Source organism: Sus scrofa, chromosome 7 (genome assembly GCF_000003025.6).
Source record: "Sus scrofa isolate TJ Tabasco breed Duroc chromosome 7, Sscrofa11.1, whole genome shotgun sequence".
In the NCBI taxonomy this organism is placed as follows: Eukaryota; Metazoa; Chordata; class Mammalia; order Artiodactyla; family Suidae; genus Sus; species Sus scrofa.
In genome coordinates, this window is record NC_010449.5 from 1,307,591 (window position 1) to 1,330,815 (window position 23,225).

Here is a 23,225-nt window from a genome sequence, read left to right on the forward strand (position 1 = left end):
AGACCAACTCCAGCTCAGAACAAACGCACTTCCCTGAGCTGAGAACGACGTTGGAGCGGGTCCTAGAGCACGCGCCCTCCCGCCAGGCAGGCGCATGCGCAGCTCTCGCTCCAGCGCGCAGCACGGGCGCAGCCTCTGCACACCACCCCAGCCTCTGCGCACGGCCCCGCCGCCATCTTGCGTCGCGAGGGCCCGCCGGGCTCCTGCGCATGTCCTGAGCGGAGGGGCCGCGCCACCGTTTTGCACCCGGAACCCTGGTCGAGGGGCGGGGCCGAGGGCTCTGGGCGGGGCCGAGGGCTCTGCGCGCGGCCGCTGTGAGGCAGAGGGTCTCAGCACAGGCGGAGAGAAGAAGGTGGGGTTTTATTGGGTAACGGGATTCTGTTTTTATTTCCCGACTTGTGAATGGACTTCGCGGTGACAGAAGTTTCCACTAGAAAGTTAGAAGCACGTGGCTCTCGGTGCGGAGGAAGAGCCGGAGACCTGGCTTTGGTGACATCGCAAGCTGGGGGGCGCCCGCCGGGGCGGGGCCGGGGCGGGGCCGGGGCCGGGAGGCGGCTGCAAGCTGCGCGCTGAGGACGGAGGAGAGGGCGGGAGGAACCGAGCTGGGAGGAGGCAGCCGGGCCCTGGAGCCACTGCGCCGGAGACACCCACCTGAGCGCGCAGAGGAGGGGAGCCAGAGCCGGGACACCCACCTGAGGGCCTGGCGGGGGGCTCCTTGGTTCCTGCCGGCCCCACCCTTCCTGACTTCCGCCCTGGCCCCTACTGGTAGGTGGCATCTGTGATTTGTCACCCAGGGCAGCTTTCCCTCATTCATTTTTAAAAATGGTTTCACGTGAGGTCTTAGTTCCCCGGCTGGGGGGTGAACCCATAGGCAACAGTGAAAGTGCTGAGTCCTAACCGTTAGACCACCAGGGAACGCTCTCTCATTCCTATTTTTTCTTTTTTTCCTTTTTTGGCCACCCTGCAGCATATGGAATTCCCTGGCAGGCTGGGGATCAGACCTGAGCAGATGTTGCAACCTAAGATGCAGCTGGGGCAATGCCGGATCCTTAACCCACTGTGCCAGGTCCCAGCGCTCCTAAGACCACCACTGGCCCCATTGCACCACAGCGGAAGCTCCCCGTCATTCTTTTTTTTTTTTTTTTTCCCTTTCTAGGCCAGCACCCAGGGCATATGGAGGTTCCCAGGCTAGGCGTGGAGTTGGAGCTACAGCTGCCAGCCTATACCACAGCCACAGCAACGCCGGGTCCTTAACCCACTGAGCGAGGCCAGGGATGGAACCTGCGGCCTTATGGATCCTAGTGGGGTTCCTTACCGCAGAGCCATGAAGGCCCCTCATTCTTTTGACTGCTCTTCTAGCTCCGTTTCCCAGTAATTTGGGTTACACCTGTTAGGACCCCCAAATTGGCACCAAGGATCTTGGCTTAGAAACCCAGTCGTCAGACCCGCAGCCTCTCCTCATGACTGTGGACACCTGTGGCCATACCCGGGCAGGCTGCACACCTGGCTGACCAGGCCGTGGCGCCATCACCTCTGCTGTCTCGGGGTCTAGTTAGAGCAGCATTGCAGCTGCTCTCAGCCGACCCGCTTTTGACCATTTTCTCTTGACTTCTCTTGCAGCCCCACACGGTTTACACACAGGAGTGGAGTGTCGTCACAAGCTGAGGCTCAGCAGTCCTCGCTGACGAAGTGGCCACGAGGAGGGACAGGACTAAGGTCAGACTTGGAAGGTGCCCTTCATTCTTTATCTGACCTACTATGGGCAAGGTCGTCTGATAGAAATAGCCCCGCGTTTTCTGGCTGTGCATCAGGGAAACATATGCAGATGAATCGTAACTCATTTCAATTGAGGTGTAACTGACACATCACACTGTATTCGTTTTAGTCACAGCATAATGTCTTGACATGTGTATTTATTGAGAAATAATTACCACAGTAAGTTTAGTGAACATCCATCACCACACGTACTTAAGAGTTAGTTTTTCCTGGTGGGAAATCTGGCATTTACTTTCTGGGCAACTTTCCAGTGTCCTCTACAGTGTCAAGTGTCGTCGCCATGCACTACACTGCAGGACTTACTTATCTTACAATGTATAAAAGGTGGCTTCTTTTGACCACTTTCACCCATTTTGCCCATCCCCAACCCGATCGTTAGCATCAGTCTGATTGCTGTATCTTTGAGTTCAATTAAGAAAATTTAAGTATAGCTGATTTATAATAAATCAGTTTTGGGTTTATAGCACTGTGATTCGATATTTTTACGGATTATACTCCATGAGTAGTTATTGAAAACAATGGCCATGCTTCCCTGTGCTTTGCAATATACCCTTGCTGCTCATCTATTTATATAGACTAGTTTGTCTATATATCATCTTCCTTATTTGCTCTTCTCCCCTTTTGTCACCAGTAGTTTGTTTTCTGTGTCTAGGGGTCTGTTTCTGTTTTTCATATACAATCGTTTGCATTATTTTTTGTTTTTGTATTTTTTGTCTTTTGTCTTTATAGGGCCATACCCGTGGCATGTGGAGGTTCCCAGGCTAGGGGTCTAATTAGAGCTGCAGCCGCTGGCCTATGCCACAGCCACAGCAACACAGGATCTGAGCCACGTCTGCAATCTACACCACAGCTCATGACAATGCCAGATCCTTAACCCATTAAGCGAGGCCAGAGATTGAACCCGCAACCTCATGGTTCCTAGTTGGATTCGTTAATCACTGAGCCATGATGGGAACTCCCACATTATTTTTCAGATTCCACATATAAGTGATATAATACAGTACTTACCTTTCTCTGGTTAATTTCAATATGCGTTGTGTTCTGTAGGTCCGTGCATGTTGCTGCAAATGGCATTATTTCCTTCTGTTTTATGGCTGAATAATATTGCATTGTACACATGTACCACATCTTTATCCATTTGTCTGCTGCTGGGCACTTGGGTTGCTTCCATGTCTTGGCGATTGTAAACAGTGCTGCTGTGAACACGGGGTTGCATGTCTCTCTCTCTCTCTCTTTTTTTTTTTTTTTTTTAATGCCTTTCTCTAAGGCCTCACCTCAGCATAATGGAGGTTCCCAGGCTAGCAGTCGAATTGGAGCTATAGCTGCTGGCCTACACCACAGCCACGGCAACGCCAGATCCAAGCCTTGTCAGTGACCTACACCACAACTCACAGCAACGCCAGATCCTTAACCCACTGAACGAGGCCAGGGATCGAACCCAAGTCCTCATGGATAGTAGTCAGATTTGTTAACCACTGAGCCACAGCGGGAACTCCCACACTAATTTTCATAGTGGCTGCATTGATTTACGTTCTGCAAGCCTGGTGGACCCTGCTCTTCCCCTTCTTGAGTTCAGTTTTTAAAAAAGATTTCACAATAGGTGAGGTTATTTAGTGTTTGTCTTCCTCTGTATGATTTATCTCAGTGTAATGCCCTCAAGGTCCATCCATATTGTCACAAATGGCAGGATTTCCTTTCTCATGACTAAATAACATTCCGTGTGTGTGTGTGTGTGTTCATGTGTGTTCTACATCTTAAAAATCCATTCGTTTATGGGTGAACTCAGGTTGTTTTCATGCCTTGGCTGTTGTAAATAATGCTGGAGTGGTCATGGGAGTGCAGGGATTGTTTTGAGTTAGTGATTTTGTTTCTTTTAGCTAAATACCCAGAAGTGCAATTGCTGGGTTGTATGGTAGTTTTAGTTTTAGTTTTTTGAGGAACATCCATCCTGTTGTCCACAGCATGGCACCACTTTCAATTCCCACCAACAGTGCCGTAGGCTCCCCTTTCTCCACACTCTCACCAGCTCTTGTTATTTCTTGTCTTTTTGATGATAGCCTTTCTGGCAGGTGTGGAGTGATCTCTCATTGTAGGTTTTATTTGCATCTCCCCCATGATTGGTGATGTTGAGCACATTTTCGTGAACCTATTGGCTATTTTTATGTCTTGTATACAAATTATTTTAAAACAAGTTATGTAATGAGAAGAAATTATTGAACATTTCAAGGGATCTGTTTCTGTGAGGTAGGGAGGGCAGTGCCATATTTCAGTAGAGGAAGAAATATTGGATGATGAAATTGAGGTAATTAATGCAGAGGCCATTTGTGGCAGGTGTTTGGCTTGGAAAGGCAGGAGGGAGACTGAAATTGTTAGGCTAGGAAGTGGAAACAAGGTCAAGAGCTCTTGATTCAAAGAAACATGTGCAAAACCAAGTCCCCGAAACCTGAGCTCTTTATATGCCAAGCACCATGCTGGTCATTGAGGGCACATCATCATAGCACAGCCCTGAGGCGGCATCTCAAGAGTCTGCTGGAGAAGACAGATGCAGTAACAGACACTGTATCAATGGGAGTGTTGAAATGGGGCCATCAACATAGGTGCATACAGGAAGGAGCATCTAACTGTGTCGGCGGCCCTGGCAGTGGCTTTATAGAGCAAGTGGCACTTAAGATGAGCCTTAATGATCAGCAGTAACTTGGCAGGAGTCGAGAAAGGAAAGTGAGTTTCTCACTGGAGATACAGCAGGTGCAGAAGGTGGATGAGCTTGATGTCTCTGAGGATTAATGAATGGTTCAGTTTGACTAAGAGTGAGTGACAGGGGACAGCAGGCGATATGGTTAGAAAGATACTCTAGGACCAGATGGCAGAAAGGCACTTCTCTGCTCTGATAAGGAGTTTGGATTTTATTCTCTGGGCAATGAGGAACTCAGGCTGCCGAGAATGCGATAAACCTAGTGTTTAAAAGATAACCAGCTTCCAGGTATGGCATAACACTTGCATTGAACAGTACTTCCTCTAAGAACAGCTAGAGAAGTAAGATAAATACATAGTTTGGAAAGCTTCACAGGACTGGTGAGGCAAACAGGAGTTAAGGGGACAGAATCCTAGAGGAGATTCTGCAGAGAATTGAGCTGCCTGTGCAGCCACTTCTTTCCTCGGGGCCTGTGTTGATCGTGGGTGTGGAGCGAGAGGTGAGAATTCAGGCAAGAGGGTTGAGGAAATGACTGCTGTTCAGAGTGGAAAAGCCGGCAGAGCTTTCCGCAGTCTAATGCTGGAGAGACCAAATGAGAGGCTCAGAGGCTAGATTTTTGTGAGAAGAGAGTTCGGCAACAGATCCCCATACCCTGTAGGATTTCCCTCAAGGCGTCTGTTAAACTCTCACTGTGCAGAGATGGAGGCTGGAAGCCAAATAAAAGTATCTGAGAGAGAGCAAATGCTCTAGTAATCACTCAGGGCTGAGGAGAGAGGTTTTGGAGTTCAGGCCCCACGGGCCCTCAGTTGGAACACCTGGAGCTTATGATCGGCGTGAAGTTGACCTAGAGGAAGATGGAGCCTGTAGCGATCCCCGTTCCTCACTGGGACTGAACATTAGTGGCCCACTTCATCTGCTAGCAAAGGAAGATAACACTTTCTAGAACCTGTAGACATTTTCATAAACAATGTCCAATAGTCAATAAAAATTGCTAGGCATGGCATACCTTATGACTGGAAAACAGGAGGAAAAAAGGTCAATAAAACCATCCCAAGGAAACCCAGAAATTAGAATTACTGGAAAAAGAGTTTCAAATAGCTGTGATTAATATATCAGTATACCAGGGAAAAATGGAGACTTTGACCAGAGTATTTGAATTCATTATAAAAAAAAAAAAAGCAAGTAGAAATACTAGAACTGGGAGTTCCCGTCGTGGCGCAGTGGTTAACGAATCCGACTAGGAACCATGAGGTTGTGGGTTCGGTCCCTGCCTTTGCTCAGTGGGTTAACGATCTGGCGTTGCCGTGAGCTATGGTGTAGGTTGCAGACGCGGCTCGGATCCTGCATTGCTGTGGCTCTGCGTAGGCCGGAGGCTACAGCTCCGATTCGACCCCTAGCCTGGGAACCTCCATATGCCGCGGGAGCAGCCCAAAGAAATAGCAAAAAGACAAAAAAAAAAAAATAAATAAAAATAAATAAATAAAAGAAATACTAGAACTGAAAAATACAATAATTGCAATTAAGAAGTAAATAAATAGGTTTAAAAGCAGATTAGCTACACAAGACCAAAATATTAGTGAAATAGAAGAAAGATCAATTCAAAATATGCAAACTGAAACCTAGTGAGTAAAAAGGGAGGAAAATACAGAAAAGAGGGTGCAGCGAATCCTTGAACAAGATGGAGTTGGGGCGTCAAACCCTGCACAGTTGAAAATTCATGCATAACTTTATAGTTGGTCTTCCAAACCCATGAGCCCTGGTTTGTAGATTCAACCAGCTGTGGATCACATAGCGTTGCTGTATTTATTGAAAAAATTCACGTATCAGTGGACCTGCACAGTACAAACCCCTGTTGTTCAAGGGTCAACTTTATTATGTATTCTTGAAATTCAAGTATCCAAGATAGAAAAATACCGGATTGAGGCAGAAGCAATATTTTAATAAAAGTGACTGCAGATTATCCGAAACTAATGAACAACAACCAAGAAACCTCAGATTTAAGCCTATAAACCAAAAGCAGGATGAATTTTTAAAAAAACACCTAAGCATATTATAATCAAGCTATTAAATCCAAAGACCAAATGAAGATCTTTAAAGCAGCTAGATAAAAAAAGCACTGTAGGCACAAGGGCAATGAAAGAGTGACAGGTGACTTCTCGGTGGAAATGATGGGACCTGGAAGACCCCTGGAATAAATTTTTAAAAGTGTTGAAAGAGAATAATTGTTGAGCAAGAATACTACACCAAACAAAAATATTTTTCAAAATTAAGGCAAAATTGACAGAACACTGTAAACCAACTATAATAGAAAAAAATAAAAATAATTTAAAAAGAAAAAAAAACCAAATTTAAGGCATTTTCAGACAAAAAAGTCAGAAGGTATTCATCCCTAGAAGATATGCACTAAAAGGGATTCTACAGGAAGAAGAAAAATAGTCCCATACAGAATCATGGAAACACAGGATCATAATTTAAGAAAATGAAAAAGGATAACACAAGGGCAAATCTAAATGAGTATTGCCCGTATGAAGCAATAATTTAGTGTCCTATAAGGACTAAAATACATGCAGAATTAAAATAACAAATTAGGTGCAGAGGTTTATAAAACAAAAACCAGATGTTCAACAGAGAAAATAGGAAACCCAAAAAATGTATTATTTGGAAAGAATAATGAAATTGATAGTGTCTTTAGCATGCCATTGTGAATAGAAAGCAAAGACACAAATTGCCAATACGAATGGGAAAAAATAGGATATCCTTAAAGTTCTACAGATACGAACATCTAATAAAATAATGAGTAACCAGATGCTATTTAAAATTTTGGTGGTAGTTTGAGGTTGGTAGATGCAAACAATTGCATTTGGAGTGGATAAGCATTGAGATCCTGTGGTATTACAGCACAGAAAACTATCCAATCACTTGAGATGGAACATGATGGAGGATAAGGTGAGAAGAAGAATGTGTGTGTATGTGTAACTGGGTCACTTTGCTGTACGGCAGAAATTGACAGAACGTTGTAAATCAATCATAAAAATTTTTTAAAAATTCTGGTGAGTTTTCATCATGGCTCAGCAGAAACGAATCTGACTAGCATTCATGAGGACGCAGGTTTGATCCCTGGCCTTGCTCAGTGGGTTAAGGATCCAGTGGTGCTGTGAGCTGTGGTGTAGGTCACAGATGTGGCTCGGATCACATGTTGCTGTGGTTGTGGTGTCGGCCGGTGGCTACAGTTCTGATTCGACCCCTAGTCTGAGAACCTTCACGTGCCGTGGGTGTGGCCCTAAAAAGACACACACACACAAAGTTGGTTAAATTCAGGAGTTCCCTGATGGCCTAGTGGATTAAGGATCCAGCATTGTCACTGCTGTGACTTGAGTTGCTGCCATGGTGCAGGTTTGATCCCTGGCCCAGGAGCTTCCACACGCCATGGGCCAAAAAAATTTTGATGAAATTCAGAAATCTGTAGGAAAACATAGCTTATCAAAATGAACACAAAGAGAAAACTCATATATGTGTGTGTGTATATGTATATTTCTCCACACAGAAATCCCACTAGACTCAATGATGTCACTGGTGAATTCTAATAATCCTTTAATAAAGAAACCGTGGCAGTCTTCCACAACTGGTCTCAGAGAATAGAGAGGGACTACTTTTCAACTCTTCTTTAAGGCCATTATAGTCTTAATTCCAAAACATACAAGAAAGGGAAATTATAGGCCAAACTCTAGAAAAAAAAATCCTTAAAAAATTAGCAAATACAAAAGTCTAATACAGCATAAACTAGTAGGGTTGATTTCAGAACTGCCTAAAAATCAGTCAGTATAAATTGCCACATTAACAAAGAAAAGGTAAAAGAAATCTTCACTCAACAAGTTGTTGTACTTACAAAAACTCAAAAGACTCCATGAAAACCTATTAGAATTCGTAAGTAAATTTAACAAGTTCATGAAATGAGGTCAGCATATAACATTGTATTTTCAATATTGCAACAAAACTAATAGAAAAATAAAATTTAAAAGATAATAGTTTATAATAACCTCGAAAATAGATGAAGAACCTTGGAATTAATAAAAAATGTACACAACTTCTACATCAAACCCCACAAAACACTACTGAGAGAAATTGAAGCAACCCTGAACAGATGGAGGGTTATACCATGTTCATGGATTGGAAGACTCAATAGTGTCACGATTAGAGTTCTCCCCAAATTGATGAACAGATTCAGTTTAATCCCAGTCAGAATCCCATTAGGGTTACATAGAAACAGCCAACCTGATTCTAAAGCACATACGAAAACAAATGGGCCATTATAGCAAAAGTTTTCCTTAGGAACAAAGTCGCTGGTATTACTACGAGGTATTGACTTCAAGGGATTAGCAGTTAAGGCAGGGTGGCGCTGGCACAAGGGTAGGCAAGATGGACCACTAGAACAGAATAGAAATGCGGGGACAGTCTGCCTTTGGTTGTTGTAAGGACGATGCTGCGGCTTAACCAGCTGTGGATGGTCTTTTCAAAAATGCTGCCGTGCCGACTCGATATCCACAAGTAAAAGAAATATGTCTGCAACCCTTCTGCATGTCCTACAGCAAAATCTGTTTGGGAAAGACTGTAGAACTCAATGTAAATGATTTAAATAACAAAGATCCCCCCCCCCCATATTTTAACGGGATCTAATTGACATATGTCACTGAGTTTCAGGTGTAAAACATAACGTGAAATGATTTCCACAATAAGCTTAGCTAACAACCATCATCTCATGTGGATGCAATAAAAAGAAATGGAAAAGAAAAAAAAATTTCTTCTTGTATGGAGAACTCCCAAAGCTTGTTTTCCCAACGATCCTCACAGGTGGCATCCTGCAGGGTGAGCTGCAGTCGCCTTTTGTGCGTCGCATCCCTGGAACTTACCTGTCTTAGTGGGGAGTTTGTACCTTTGGACCACCTTCCTCAGCCCCCTCCCTCTCCCCCCAACCCCCCACTTTCCACGAACCTGATCTCTTTTTCTGTGAGTTTGGTTTTGTTTGTTTTTTAAGATTCCACATCAAAGTGAGATCTAACACATCTGTCTTTGTGTCTCACTTAATTGCACTTAGCATAAGGCTCTCCAGGCTCATCCGTGTGGACACAGATGGCAAGGTTTCCCAGTTTCGTTTTTTTTTAGTGGCTGAATAATTTCCCATGGCATGTGTACACCACAGCTTCTTTATCGGTTCATCCACTGATGGACGCAGAGTTGTCACCATGTCTTGGCTGTTGTGAACAGTGCTGCAGTGATCTTTTCAAGTTAGTGTTTTTGTTTCCTAAGAATGCACAGGAGATTATCTTCATGACCTTGAATTTGGTGTAGACTTCATAAAAAGCACTAACCATAAAGGAAACATGACAGATTGGTAAATTGGGCCATGTTAAAATGAAGAGCTGCAATTCCTTAACAAATACAATCGTAAGAGTGAAAGGCCAGCCACAGACCTGAGGTAGATATTTGCAGAGTGTGTACCTGGCAAAGAACTTGTAACCTAGTAGAGATAATAAACACACAAAATCAGTAAGGGAAAGACAGGCAATCTAAAAAAAAATGTCCAACTGGAAGCTGAGGGAGTGGCTGGCTTTGGAGTCTGTTGAAAAAAAAATTTTTAGGCTCAAGATGGAGTTGCTTCTACCTGGGAGTCAACCATCCAAAATATTGACGACTTTTGTGTCCCTTTAAATGCTGTGCTTGACTGGAAACCAGAATGCCCAGTTAGCCAGTCTCCAGATGACAGGCCTCCTCTGGGCCTTCTCACCCCAAACAAGGGCATATGCGGGCCCGGCCCGTGGGCTGTTTTCTGTTTGTCTCTTCTTGGATCCTTGCTCTATATCTCATAAGGGTCCTGCCTTCTGCCCCATTTTGTGGTTTTTCCTCACTCACCTGTGAGGCTTCGGGAATCCTGGAAGTGAGGCACCAGGTGGGTGTTTCGGGGGCCTTATTAGCTTCGTGAGGTGAGCTGTGGTCCTTTCTGGGTCCGTCCATGTCTCCCACGTAGGACATCCCGTCAGAGCCTTGACGACCGAGCTGTGTTTCCACCTGTGTCCCATCCAAGGCGAACTGACTCGCACTGAACGTATGCAAATAACTCTAGATGTGAAAATAAGCATCTCACTAAGAGTTTCCAAATTCTGGAGAAATCAGGTAGGGAGAGAAACAGAAAGTTTTAATGCTGCTTGCAAAGGTATATTTTACCAAATTGCTATAAGTTAAGAGGAATGATTTCCTTCTAGCAGAAAAATAAAAGATTAAAGAACCAGCAATATTTCAGCACAAGAAAGTCAAAAAATTATAATCATCGATCGGTTCATTTAGTCCCATGTCATTAATTCTTGTTCTGCTTAAACCCAGTTTTTCCATTAGTTCTGGAAATTCTTACCCAGTTCAGTTTGATGATCTTAGAGATACTAGAAACCTGTGTGGAGCTCCTGCTGTGTCGAAGACCTGATCCTGCTCTGTCAGAGATCTGATTCCCGCATGTGTCAGATCTGATGAGAGCTCATTGCAATGTAATCGATAAAGAAATTAGGTTTTCCTGTGACAAATTTTAAGATAGTAACTAGAATTATGACAGAATGTTATATGAGGACTTCAGAAGTTTAGGAATTTTATACATTTTTACAAGATTTGTATTAATAAAATTCACCCATACAATATAACAATGTTTGTCATATTTAACAATGCTTCCTGTGTAATTAATACGCCAAAGAAGCCTAGGTAGTTTAACTCTCCCCCCTCCCTTTTTTTTTAATAAGGAGGGAAAACAAATATTTTAAGATGTTCTGGGGCCTTCTGGAAAAATCCCAAATTAGTTCTAGACCAAAACTTCATTTAGCACTTGAATTTGGGAACGTTTGTAAAAAATGTGAAAAGGTTTGGACACTTGACTAAATAAGATCACAGATTATTATGAAATAGTATCTAATTATCCATTTAACCAAAGTGACAGTAAAAGATTGCAGGGCAAATGCAGAAGGTCACGTAATTGTGAGCAAAATCAAATGAAGACCTGATAAAGCACAGAGAATAGTTTTGATAAGACGCAAAATCTTTGTTTTCTAGGCAGATCATCTAAAAGGAAAAGAAAAACATTTAATAATATCTTATCAGGAGCAGATCCATTATCTAAGAAAACTTTGTCCTTTTAACAGAAAGGGAAACTATTTTTAATTTTGTACCAGCTTATTTTTGATAGTAACGTAATTCTTTTTTTTTTTTTTTTAATTTAGGGCTGCACCTGCGGCATATGGAAATTCCCTGGCTAGGGGTTGAATCAGAGCCACGGCTGCTGGCCACAGACACAGCCCAGCAATATGGGGCTGAGCTGTATCTGTGACCTACACCATAGCTCCCGGCAACGCTGGATCCCCAACCCACTGAGCGAGGCCAGGGATCCAACCCTCATCCTCATGGATACCAATCAGGCTCGTTACCACTGAGACACAACAGGAACTTCCAAGAGTAATACAGTTTTTTAACTTAAATACACTCATTCCGGTCTTAGCTTGACATAAAATTCCTTTCCCAAGATTAAAGAAGTTAAACCTTCTGTAATTTTCTATTTCAGTTTGTTTTTCATTTTCTTTTTTCCTGTTCTTAAATAACTAGCTTTATTTTAGGACAAAATCACTTTTATTTCCCTCAATAGAAATGCATCTCCATTCCTCATCCCTTTTCTTACAAAAAAACACATATCCTGTTTTTCTTGCTTACAGAGATATTTCCCTTATTATTTCTAGTAGTTTTAATTATATATGTTAATTAGAATTTTTTACCATTAGAAATCTTAATTTCTAGTGAACAACGAAGGAGTAAGCGATTGTGTATTGTCTGTTATAACAACATTCTTTAGATTGGCAAATTTATAAATATATTCATAATCTCTAGAAAGACACTTTTTTCATACTGCAGGCTTTCAATGTAGTACAAGACATGTTTTTTAATAGACGCATATATCTTTATTTTCCCTATAATAAGACAAGAGTAGGTAAACTTAGTAATTAATATCTTATTTGGAAATGATCAGTATTCCTCATTTAACCTAACTTTCCAAAAACTCTAATGTTTCAAGTTACCAAAGAGATCTGGAAAACCTTTTTTTTTTTTTTTTTTTAATTTTTGTCTTTTTCCAGGGCCACACTTGTGGCATATTGAGGTTCCCAGGCTAGGTGTCTAATTGGAGTTGTAGCTGCCGGCCTACACCACAGCCACAGCAACGCAGGTTCCAGGCCGAATCTGCGACCTACACTGCAGCTCACAGCAGCGCTGGATCCTTAACCCACTGAGCGAGGCCAGGGATGGAACCTGCAACCTCATGGTTCCTAGTCTGATTCGTTAACCACTGGGCCACGACGGAAACTCCTAGAAAACTATTTTTAAGTACACAGAACATAAAGCATGATTATTGTTAAAAACTTCACCTAAAAGCTCTTCTCCCACTTACATCTGTCTAAATCATTTGCTCCCAACGTTGATATTTTAACTACCCTGAAAACTTCGTGAGATATTGTTAGACAAAGTCAGCCATTATCCCAAGTTGTTTTTCCTGCTGACACGTTTTTGCAACAGAAATAACATGAACTTATTTGACTAGTAGACCCAAGTAGAATGTAAGTTTTTTCTGCATTGTATTTAATGCTGATTCTTCTAAAGACATGTTTAACTAAATCAACAAACTTAAAGTAGCTTTTATTTACCAAAGATTATCCCAGATCATGTGAACTCGAAAAACATTTGGGTTAGGTTTTTATATTTCTGGAAGTGTTTGTGGGTTTTTGAGACAAGGGTAGAGGCTCTGTTAGCTCCTGAGCATGGCCTGGGCTCCAGCTGCTCCATTTCCTCGTTATGTGTAGGAGGGCCTGGGGGTTTGCAGAGGAGTTGGGGCAGTCTTCCAGAAGAGGTGTTTATGGTGGAATTCTGTTTGTCTAACTTCTGTTTTGTCATCCTGTTAAGGGAGTCCCTAAGGCTAGTCATTATACTTTGTATCCACTTTAACAACAGCATATTACACCATATATATAAATGTAAATGTGTTTTAATATATATATATATATAATTTTATGCCCAAATCCATGACACATGGAAGTGCTTGGGCCAGGGATCAAATCCGAGCTAAAGTTGGGACCTCTGCTGCAGCTGCGGCAATGCCAAATCCTTTAACCCACTGCTGTTCAATAAAGGGATTGAACTTGCACCTCCACAGTGGCCCAAACCACTGCAGTGGGATTCTTAATCCACTTCACCCCAGCAGGAGCTCCCTGTATCCACTTTTTAATTTGGCCTTTCCTTAGGTATTAATAGGACAATTGCTTAGAATGAGAGTTCTCTATGGAGTGGAATTCCTGTTGTGGCTCGGCGGAAACAAATCTGACTACTATCCATGAGGATGTGGGTTTGATTCCTGGCCTCGCTCAGTGGGATAAGGATCTAGTGTTGCCTTGATCTGTGGTGTAGGTCACAGACATGGCTTGGATCTTGACATTGCTGTAGCTGTTGCTCACGTAGGCCCTCAGCCTGGGAACTTCCATGTGCCACAGGCACGGTGCCCCCCCACCCCACCCCACCCCCTGCAAAAAAAGAGAGAATGAGAGTTCTCTAAAACTTACTTTCTAAGATAGAAGTTTTTCCAATTCAGAAGACCTGTCATCAGGCCATTGACAAGTTGTATTTATTAATCTTGTAGTGACGCAAACCAGTAAGCCTTTTTATGGTTTAACCAAGAGGCATCTCACAAGAGGGTAGAAAAGAGAAAACCCTCCCGAGAACTGGAGGGTCCCCTCCCAGAGTTGGCCTCAGAAGGCAGAGGCCTCCGTTGTCATGGCCGTGAGAATGGAGCAGAGAAAACAGTGCCTCTGGCCTCTCTCGGGGACGCGCGATGCCTCCCATCTTAGACCCTCCAGCCTGTGACGCCAGGCAGGGGCTGCGGGTGGGACTTTTCCAGTACCAGCGAAGCAGTGGAGGTGGAGATGACAGAGGTCCTGTATGGACTGTGACCCCAGTGACAGACTTCGGAGAGCTGGCCTGTGTGGACAAAGAACAAGGATTGTGACTTTCTCTCTTGGAGTCCCAGCCTGTTTGAACAGCCACCAGGTGCAGCCCGGGGTATGTCCTTTCTGGAAGGCAGAGCCAGGCTTCGTATTCTCACTGGTCACAAAGCCAAGCTCTCGGGACACAGACCATCGTGGAAGGAAAACCGCATCTGGTTTTACGTTGCAGACCCACAGGGAAGTTTGTCCCAACAGACACCAGTCTGGTGAGAACCATGACTGCTTGTGTGTGAGGCTGGCTTGAAAGACAGTGTAGAGGACTTATGCCCATGTCCTACTTTATGGTTTTCCTTCTTAGGACACAGCACGAGGGACAAAAAATGAAAGGAGACAACTGCCGTCTCCACGAGGAACAGAATCAATAGAAAACAAGATACTCAGAGTTCCCGACGAGGCTCAGTGGACATGAATCTGACTCGTTCAGTCCCTGGCCTCGCTCAGTGGGTTAAGGATCCGGTGTTGCTGTGAGCTGTGCTGTGGGTCGCACCCGTGGCTCGGATCCAGCGTTACTGTGGCTGTGGTGTGGGCCAGCAGCTGCAGCTCTGATTCGACCCCTAGCCTGGGAACCTCCTCCCTATGCCATAGCTGCGGCCCTTAAAAAAGAAAAAAAAGAAAAGGAAACAAGAGAGAGAGAGAGAAGGAAACGAGAGCAAAGGAAACGAAACGCTCCAAACAGATCTTCTTTGCCAGAGTCACCACCCAAGGAGCGGTTCACGCAGGTGTTTTCTCCTGCTGAACTAAATTCAGAAAAAGAAAAGGACTCTCACCACTCTCGCTTTCAGCACACCCCACGTGCAGAGACTCTGGAGACCAGTGCAGTAGGAGTTTTTATCTTCTGCCCTGCTTCTCAGAAGTCCCAGGATCCGGACCTGCTGGCTTTGGAGAGGGCAGCATCCGGCCAGTGAGGCCTCCGGGCTGACTTGCCGGGACCAAAGGAGAGGAGAGCCATTCCTTGCTTCTCTTGTAGGTTCTCTGGCTGGCCAGACAGTTAAATTGACGTGAGATAGATCAACAGGAGAAATAAAACGTCATTCCTACATGTGGGAGCTGAGAGAAACGTGAGGCTCAAAGAAGTGGCCAGAGCAGGCAGCGTCTGCCCCTTGCAGATGGAGAAGTTTGGGCTCGAGTTAGAAAGTGGGGTAGTGGAGAGGAATCTGACTAGGAACCTGAGGTTGGGGGTTGGATCCTTGGAGTCGCTCCGTGGATTAAGGATCCGTTGTTGCCGTGAGCTGAGGTGTAGGTCGCAGACCAGGCTTGCATCTGCGTTGCCATGGCTGTGGTGTAGGTCGGCAGCTACAGCTCTGATTAGACGCCTAGCCTGGGAACCTCCACGTGCTGCGGGTTCGGCCCTAGAAAAAAAGACAAAGTACAAAAAGAAAAAAAAGAAAGAAAGTGGAGTAGGAGTCTGGTCTCATGGCAGCCTTGGCTCTCCGCGCTCTCTCTGAGATAAGGAGGTCACTCTACCTCCTGGGCCTTTGACAAGGCAGGTTTAGTTCATGCTTTCAGGGAGACAAGGTGTGCGCTGGGTGTTTCTAAAGTAACTTTAATTAAACAGAACCAATATACACCAAAGTGGTATATTTCGGGGTGGCCTGCCCTGAGTCTCATTGGGCCCAGATGTTTTGACTTGAAAATGATCTTTGTACAAACTGGGGGGGGGGGGGTCCAGTGGATCCCCCCATAGTCGGGTTTGACTTAGTCACACCTCGAACCTTACAAGTTCAGGTTTTTAGGGAAACAAAATGATTTTATTCTCAAATGTAAAGTAGGATATCTTTTCCACAAATAGGTGCAACACTTTGTAAGCGTATGTTTTATTCCTCTCCTGAAGCTCAGATAAAAACGTCTAGCAGCTGGACATCGCGCCTTGGCCGGGAGGCAGGGAGCGTCTCGTTTCTGGCTTTATGATTCCTCGCAGCCTCCCTGTCACCAGGGTGCTGATGGCGGAGAATCACAACTGGACCAGCGTGTCCTTGTGATCTGGTCACCTCCTGTTTAGAAAGTGCGTCCTTACTCCCAGTGCGTGGAGCCGAGTTCCCCACCTTGAGTGCTAATCCTGATATTTGTGAGACAGGATATTGGCCCGGGGCATTTAAAAAATGTTGCTTTCAATTTTACTACTTTCAAAAATTTATTGAGTGCCATTGAACCAGAGACCTTTGGAAAGGTCTTATTACGAAAAAGGCCTCAGGGTTGAGTAAGCCTTTTCCAGGAACAAGAAAATTAAAGATGATGAGAGTCCAGGAAAAAGCGCACATGAGGATACATACAAACATCAAGCCTGTTTTATTTGTCTCAAGATGGAACCATTGAAACATCTTACATCTGTATAAAAAGACCACGTATCTTTGGGCTTTGAAAATTCATTTTAATATTCCCGTTCCCTCTTTAGTGAGGTAAGGGCTCTTTAGGAATTCTTCTACCAATTTTAGATGGGGTTTGAAGTTTTATGGCATAAGGCTTGCCATTTTCCATACAGAAGTCACTTTATTTGAATACCAGGGTGTGTTTCTGTTCGAGCACTGGCAAAGAGGATTGGAAAGAAAAGGTGCAAAATCTTACTTTATTGCTACCAGAAAATACTAGCCATAAGGTGGAAATGTGAGAAACCTCCCACTTTGCAGGAGGAGCCCCATGTACCAGGCCTCTGGGCTCCGCTGAGGTAGGTGGTGAGTTCTGAGAACTCGGGGCCGGGGTAGAGAATCCTCTAGCTGGTTACTCTCGACACGGGAGGCACCCCGGCCTCTGTCCTTGGCTTGCCCTGTGCCTAGACCGTGGCCGTCACAGCCAGAGGTCGAGGAGCAAGTGTGCGAGATGAGGAAGTGGTGTCTTGGGGACAGCGGAGCAGCCAGGTGGGAGGGCTCTGGTTGCTGGGGGTCATGGAGCTGCCAGCCCAGCCCAGGATGCTGGAGGGGAGGCCAGGTGTTCAGCCGGGTGGCTCTTACCTTGAGGAAGACCTCGAGGGGTCGGAACAGCACCTGCCCCCCAAATACACCACTTAGGCGGAAGGATTACTTGAACTGAAGACTACTGAGAGGAGTTCCCATTGTATGCAACGAAAATGAATCTGACTAGTATCTGTGAGGATGTGGGTTCGATCCCTGGCCTCGCTCGGGGGGCTAAGGATCCAGCGTTGCCATGAGCCATGGTGTAGGTTGCAGACGCGGCTCAGACCCTGCGTAGCTGTGGCTGTGCTGTAGGCCAGCAGCTGTGGCTCCGATTCAACAGCTAGCCTGGGAGCCTCCATATGCCGTGGATGTGGCCCTAAAAAGAAAAAAAGAAAAGAAAATGACTGAGAAAGAGCAGACACCAGGAAGCTCCGTGTCTGCCTAAGAGCGGGCCGCACGTTCCCTCGCGAAGGTGGCCCTCGCAGTGGGAAGGGACCTCACAAGTTGAGTCTCGGCAAACACGCTTTCCTGGGGACTCTTATCGTCCCGTGTTCACCTCCCCAGATACTCTGCCCCGAAGCCCAGACCCTTCTCCTTTGTCTCGTCTCTGCACAGCAGGTTACAAGCCTCGGGGTCCGAGCGCCTCTCTGGGATTTTCACTTGACTCCTCTGAGGACCCCATCTGTGTAAAGAACAGACATCTTCCTCTTATTCACATGCCTCTGATAAGTTGGGTTCACAGATCGCTGGACTGAAGAGGGCGGGGGGAGAAAGCGGTTTTCCCTCCCCTGTGACGTCAGGGCGTTGACTTGCTTTGGAAGAGTGGGCCAGCTGGTCCTCCTCGTCTGGGCAGAGATGGGCGGACAGGGCCCTAAACTCCCGCGTGCCCGCCGCTCCTTCAGCAGTTACCACCCGGGACGAACCTCCTTTCGTCTGTACCCTCGCTTGTTCCTCCGCCTCCGTCCTTTTTGGGGAAAATCCAAGAAGCTCTTTCGTTGCACCTCTAGATCCGCACTCTTCCTCTTCTTCTGGGCCCGCTGCTTCCACCATGGGGGCCCCACCCTCACGACGTCATCAAACCTGATCAAAGCTCCACCCCAAATGCCATCACAGTGGGGGTCAGCTTTCCACATGTGACTTTGGTGGAGGGGGGCACAAGTGTTCTGTCCACAGCAGCGGAGATGTCCCTTGCTCTTCTTCAGTGCTGCTCAGTACTCCATCATGCTCTAGTTACTGGTGTTGCACACAGTCTGGCCGAGCATCGCTTTGTGTGTGTGTCTTTTTCTTTCCTTGCCTGTACATCATGGGATCGAGCGCTGGACTGCGATGGCCAGGTCAGAGGACACGTGGAGGACACACAGCTGTGACGTCGCCAGAGGATGCCAAACCTCCAGAAAGATCGTACAGCTCTGGGCTCCCTGGCCGCTCAGCAGGTTGAGGATCTGGCGTCGTCACTGCTGTAGCTTGGGGTCACTGCTCTGATGGGGGTTTGATCCCTGGCCCCGGAACTTCCACACACTGTGGGTGTCACCAAGAGAAAAAAAAAAAAGATGGTAGAGTTTTGCACTCCCATGAGCACGTGTGAGAACACCTGCTTCCCTGCAGCCTTTGCAGCAGTTTGTCGACAGCCAGCCCTTTGGATATTTGCCAAGATGACAACTTATTCTTACACCCGCAGCACAGTTTCCGTGTGCTGAACAGTCTGTTAACGTGCTGTGCACGTTGCTGTACAGCAGATCTCAGAGCTTTTCCGTCTTTCATGACGGAAGGTCTAGACCACTGGACAGCGGCTGTCCACCTGACTCTACCCTGAGCCCGAGGCAACCACCAGTCTGCTTCCTGCTTTTGCAAGTTTGGCAGCTTGAGATACTCCATTTAACTGACATCAGGTGGGGTTTGTCCTTCTGTCCCTGGTTTTCCCTCGCAGACCATCCTCGTGGTTCATCACGGGGTAGCCCGTTCCCTTCTCTCCCCCGGCTGAATGCTCTTCTGGCGTGTGTTCAGAATACATTTCTTTTTACATTTTTTTTTAAATCACAGTTGATTTATAATGTGCCGATTTCTGCTGTACAGCGAAGCGACTCAGTTGTACGTATATAGACGTACATGCTGTTTTATATCATCTTCCATCATGGTCTCTCCCAGGAGGGCCCGGCATGCACATGAGGCTGTGTGAGGCCCACACCCAGGAGGTACGTGGACAGGTGGGCAGGTCCCCTGTGCTCCCTGGGGCCTGGGACTGCACTCCACCACCTCCCCGTGGCAGCACCAGCCACCAGGTGGGATGGGCCGAGGGGCTTGAAGCAGCTGCAGAAGGATGGGAGGACCTGGGGAGGAAGGCGGCTTTGCAGCCCAGGGGGTGGGGGCCATCAGCGTGGCCAACGCCAGCGTCAGGTCAGAGGTGACGTGTGGCAGGATGCAAGGGCTGGGAGAGCAAGAGCTGACAGGCCCAGGGAGATGCCACGGGTTTGCTCAGGAAGCCCAGCCTCCAGTTCTGGCTCCAAGGTGGGGCCGTTTTCACTGTAAATATTCTGAGACCAGATGGGACATCGATTCCATGTGGTGCATTTGGGAACAAATCAAGTTTATTTGAGACGACTCTGTTGCAGACACCAAATGAATTAGCCGGGCAGATAGAAGCATCCCTGTCAGACCCATTCAGAGCCTCCTGGCCCTGTCCTCAGAAGCAGAGGACATTGAACTAAGGAGGCCTCGTGGCAGGGACTGCGGTGGCTGCAGAGACGGTGGGCTCTGCACTCCCACGCCCCACGTGCCGCGCAGCCAGGCTCCTTCCAGACTTGCAGCTCTTCCCGAAACTCCCCCACAGGTTTCCTGTTTCACAACTTAGCTCTGACCCGGCCCTGGAAAATGGATCAGGCTTTGCAACCTTTTGTAAGTTGTATGACAGTTGTGCGGAGTGAATAGAATGAAATAAATGCATGGAAAAAGAGGGGAAAAAAGGTTCACACCCCATATTGTCTCGGGCCTCCGGCCCTGGAAGATTGGCTGAACTGGTCCCTCAGGCTGCCAGCAAGTCCTCCCTGGTTCCCAGCAGCCTGAGGGCAGCACAGAGGTCCTGGTTCAAAGGGGCCACACTTTCAGTTTCCTGCTGTGCTCTTGTTCCAGGGCTGCCCCTGGGAGAGGCTGCAGGCTTGACATCCCCCACCCCCGCCGCCGCCCCCTGGTCCTTGGAGGAGATGACTCTGGTATCTCAGTGCAGCATCTGAGGGGGTCTGATACGGTGGCAGCTGAGACAGGAACTCATGCCCCCGAACATTGCTTTAGTCATGAGAAGAGTCTTAGCGATGCAGCAAAGGGACGACTGCACAAAACAGGGGGCCAGAGGCTTTCACTCGGCATCTCCACCTCTGCAGCAGCAGTGCTCAGAACGCGCCCCCAGAAGAAACACCGGCATCACTGGGACGCGGGCGCCACATGATCTGGGCTCGGCAAGTCCTCCAGGTGATTCTGAGTCTAAAGCTTCAGTCGCTCCAGTCTTTCTTGCACTGTCTCTCGGCCTGCAGAAGTCTGCGATGTCCCCTTCCTGTGATACTCGGGTATTCAGACGTAGGCATTTCCCCACTATTCTCTCTTCTCTTAGGAAAGAGGTCAGGGAACTTTGGCCTTTAGACAGGGGTCTCTGAACCCAAATCCAGCTTGTGACTGGTTCTTCCACACCCCTAGGAATAAGGAAGGTTTTACATTTCTAAAACGTTAAACACAAACAAGAGGAACAGGCGACGGATACCGTGTGATCCTCGAAACCTAAAATGCTCTCTGGGCCTTCGGAGGGGGAATCTGCCGACTGCTTCTTTTAGATCATGTCCCAAGAAGCTTGTTCGAGTCGAACAGCCACAGTGCTTCTGTAAATGTGCTGTGACATCCAAATGCATTGCAGCAGTAAACTCGTTCCTCAACCACAGCGCTTTCTTGTATGGAAGTGTGCTTTTCTCTTGGTGAGGTTTGTGGCTGCCTAGCCTCTGGCTGGAGCGGAGTGCCTGGCTTTTCACTTTCAGCTGACAAATGTTTTTTGAGAGAACGCAATGATCAATAACGTTGAATTTTGCTTCGGTCCTTAAATACACGTTAGAGAAGTCTGACCTATAACGGGTGCCATGCGAGTGATGGCAAAGCTGGGGTGAGGGGCCTGGGGACAGGAAGCTTCTGTTGCACGGGTGCACCTGCATTGTGTATCCTATGTCCTGAGCAGAGACATTTTGGTCGTTTTCAGACTTTGCTTTTTCTCTCTAAACGATGTTGCCACGTGTCATCTTGTACACAGCCTGTTTCATCCACATAGGACGAATTCCCAGGAGCGAAATTGCTGGGTTGAGGGCTCTGACTGACACACCAGTGGACAATGGCCAGACCCCTGTCCGTATAAAAATAGAGCCCTGACCCTGAACCTGCAGCAAGCAGCCCAGGAAACCAGTTGATCATCTACAGGGGCAGTGTCTTGAATCCTCTCCCTCCTGGAAAAACTCCTGCTTCTTTCATGTGCTGTGTTCTCACCCTAACTCTTACGCCCGTCTTTCTAAATGGCGTAACTTCACCACGGTGATTTGGGCCTTCAGTGGCCACTCTGGGGAACATTTGATTTGAGCACAATTATTTATTTGAGAAGAAGAAAGGAAACTATATTTCTCAGGCTCAACGGGCATCATTCTTTGATTGGTCTCCAGACAAAATTCTGAGTCAAAAGTCTTCACTGAAAGCTTCTTTGACCAAAGCTGCTGAGCCATTCAGCAAACTTAAAGAGAACTAAACTCCTTTCAGTACTAGCTGTTCTTCTGTCTTATCCTTTGACCCTCCTCCTCCTGTGCCTCTGCCAACTGGCCTCTCACCCTCCCCTTGTCCAGATGCCCTGATTTTTCCAAATGACTCTCCTCATGCCCCAAGTGCAGGTGATTCTAGATAGCCCTCCCTCCCTTGAGTCTGGTATTCAGACAACTGTAGAATTTAAATTTGGGCCTGAGCTGAGTTAAGAACTATAAGGAAAATTTCCGTCAACTCAAACAAGACCAGCAAACATTTACCAAAGTACTTAGAATTCCGTTGGAGGGATATGGCCTAGGATTAACTGCCTCTATCAGCTTGTGCACATGTGGGTCAGAACCTCAGATGCCAAATGCTGAATTAGAAAGGTGATTGGACTGACCTGGAAAAGGACCTGTAGGATCCTTCTTTTCTCTATAAACTCAAAGGTCAAGAAAATGACAAAAATATATAGTTCCTAAAAGTCATATCCAAATTTTTTTGGTAAAAATTGATTGGGCCATAATTCAATCATACAAACAAAAAGAAGATGAAACTAAAAATACATGGAGTTTTAAAAGATGCTTCTGGAGTTTCTCTGTAGCTCAGTGGGTTAAGGACCTGGCATTTTCACTGCTGCAGTTTGGGTTGCTATTGAGGCCCAGGTTTGAGCTCTGGCCTGGGAACTTCCACTTGCCTCAGATGTGGCCAAAAAGAAAAAAAAAAAAAATGCTGGTGAACAACCATCGGTCAAAGAAGATATCAAAAGAGAAAAAAAAAATACCATGAGACAAACGAAAACATATCAAAGCTTAGGGAATGTAGCAAAAACTGTTCTAAGAGGGAAGTTCATAGTGATAAATGCCTACATCAGGAAACAAGAAAGGAGTCCCGTTGTGGCCCAACTAGTATCTATGAGGATGCAGGTTTGATCCTTGACCTTGTTCAGTGGGTTAAGAATTCGACCTTGCTGTGAGCTGTGGTATAGGTTGCAGATGTGGCTCGGGTCTGATGTTGCTGTGGCTGGGGTGTAGGCTGGTGACT

The 23,225-nt window shown here is 46.2% G+C and overlaps 1 long non-coding RNA gene across 1 annotated transcript in view; it reads left to right on the forward strand.

The window, feature by feature from the left end:
- Window positions 226-23,225, forward strand: part of LOC110261650 — a 34,562-nt gene continuing 11,562 nt past the window's right edge. The window contains exons 1-2 of the long non-coding RNA XR_002346085.1: window positions 226-352; window positions 1,621-1,716. This is a non-coding gene — a long non-coding RNA (uncharacterized LOC110261650). The remainder of the gene's footprint in view (window positions 353-1,620; window positions 1,717-23,225) is intronic.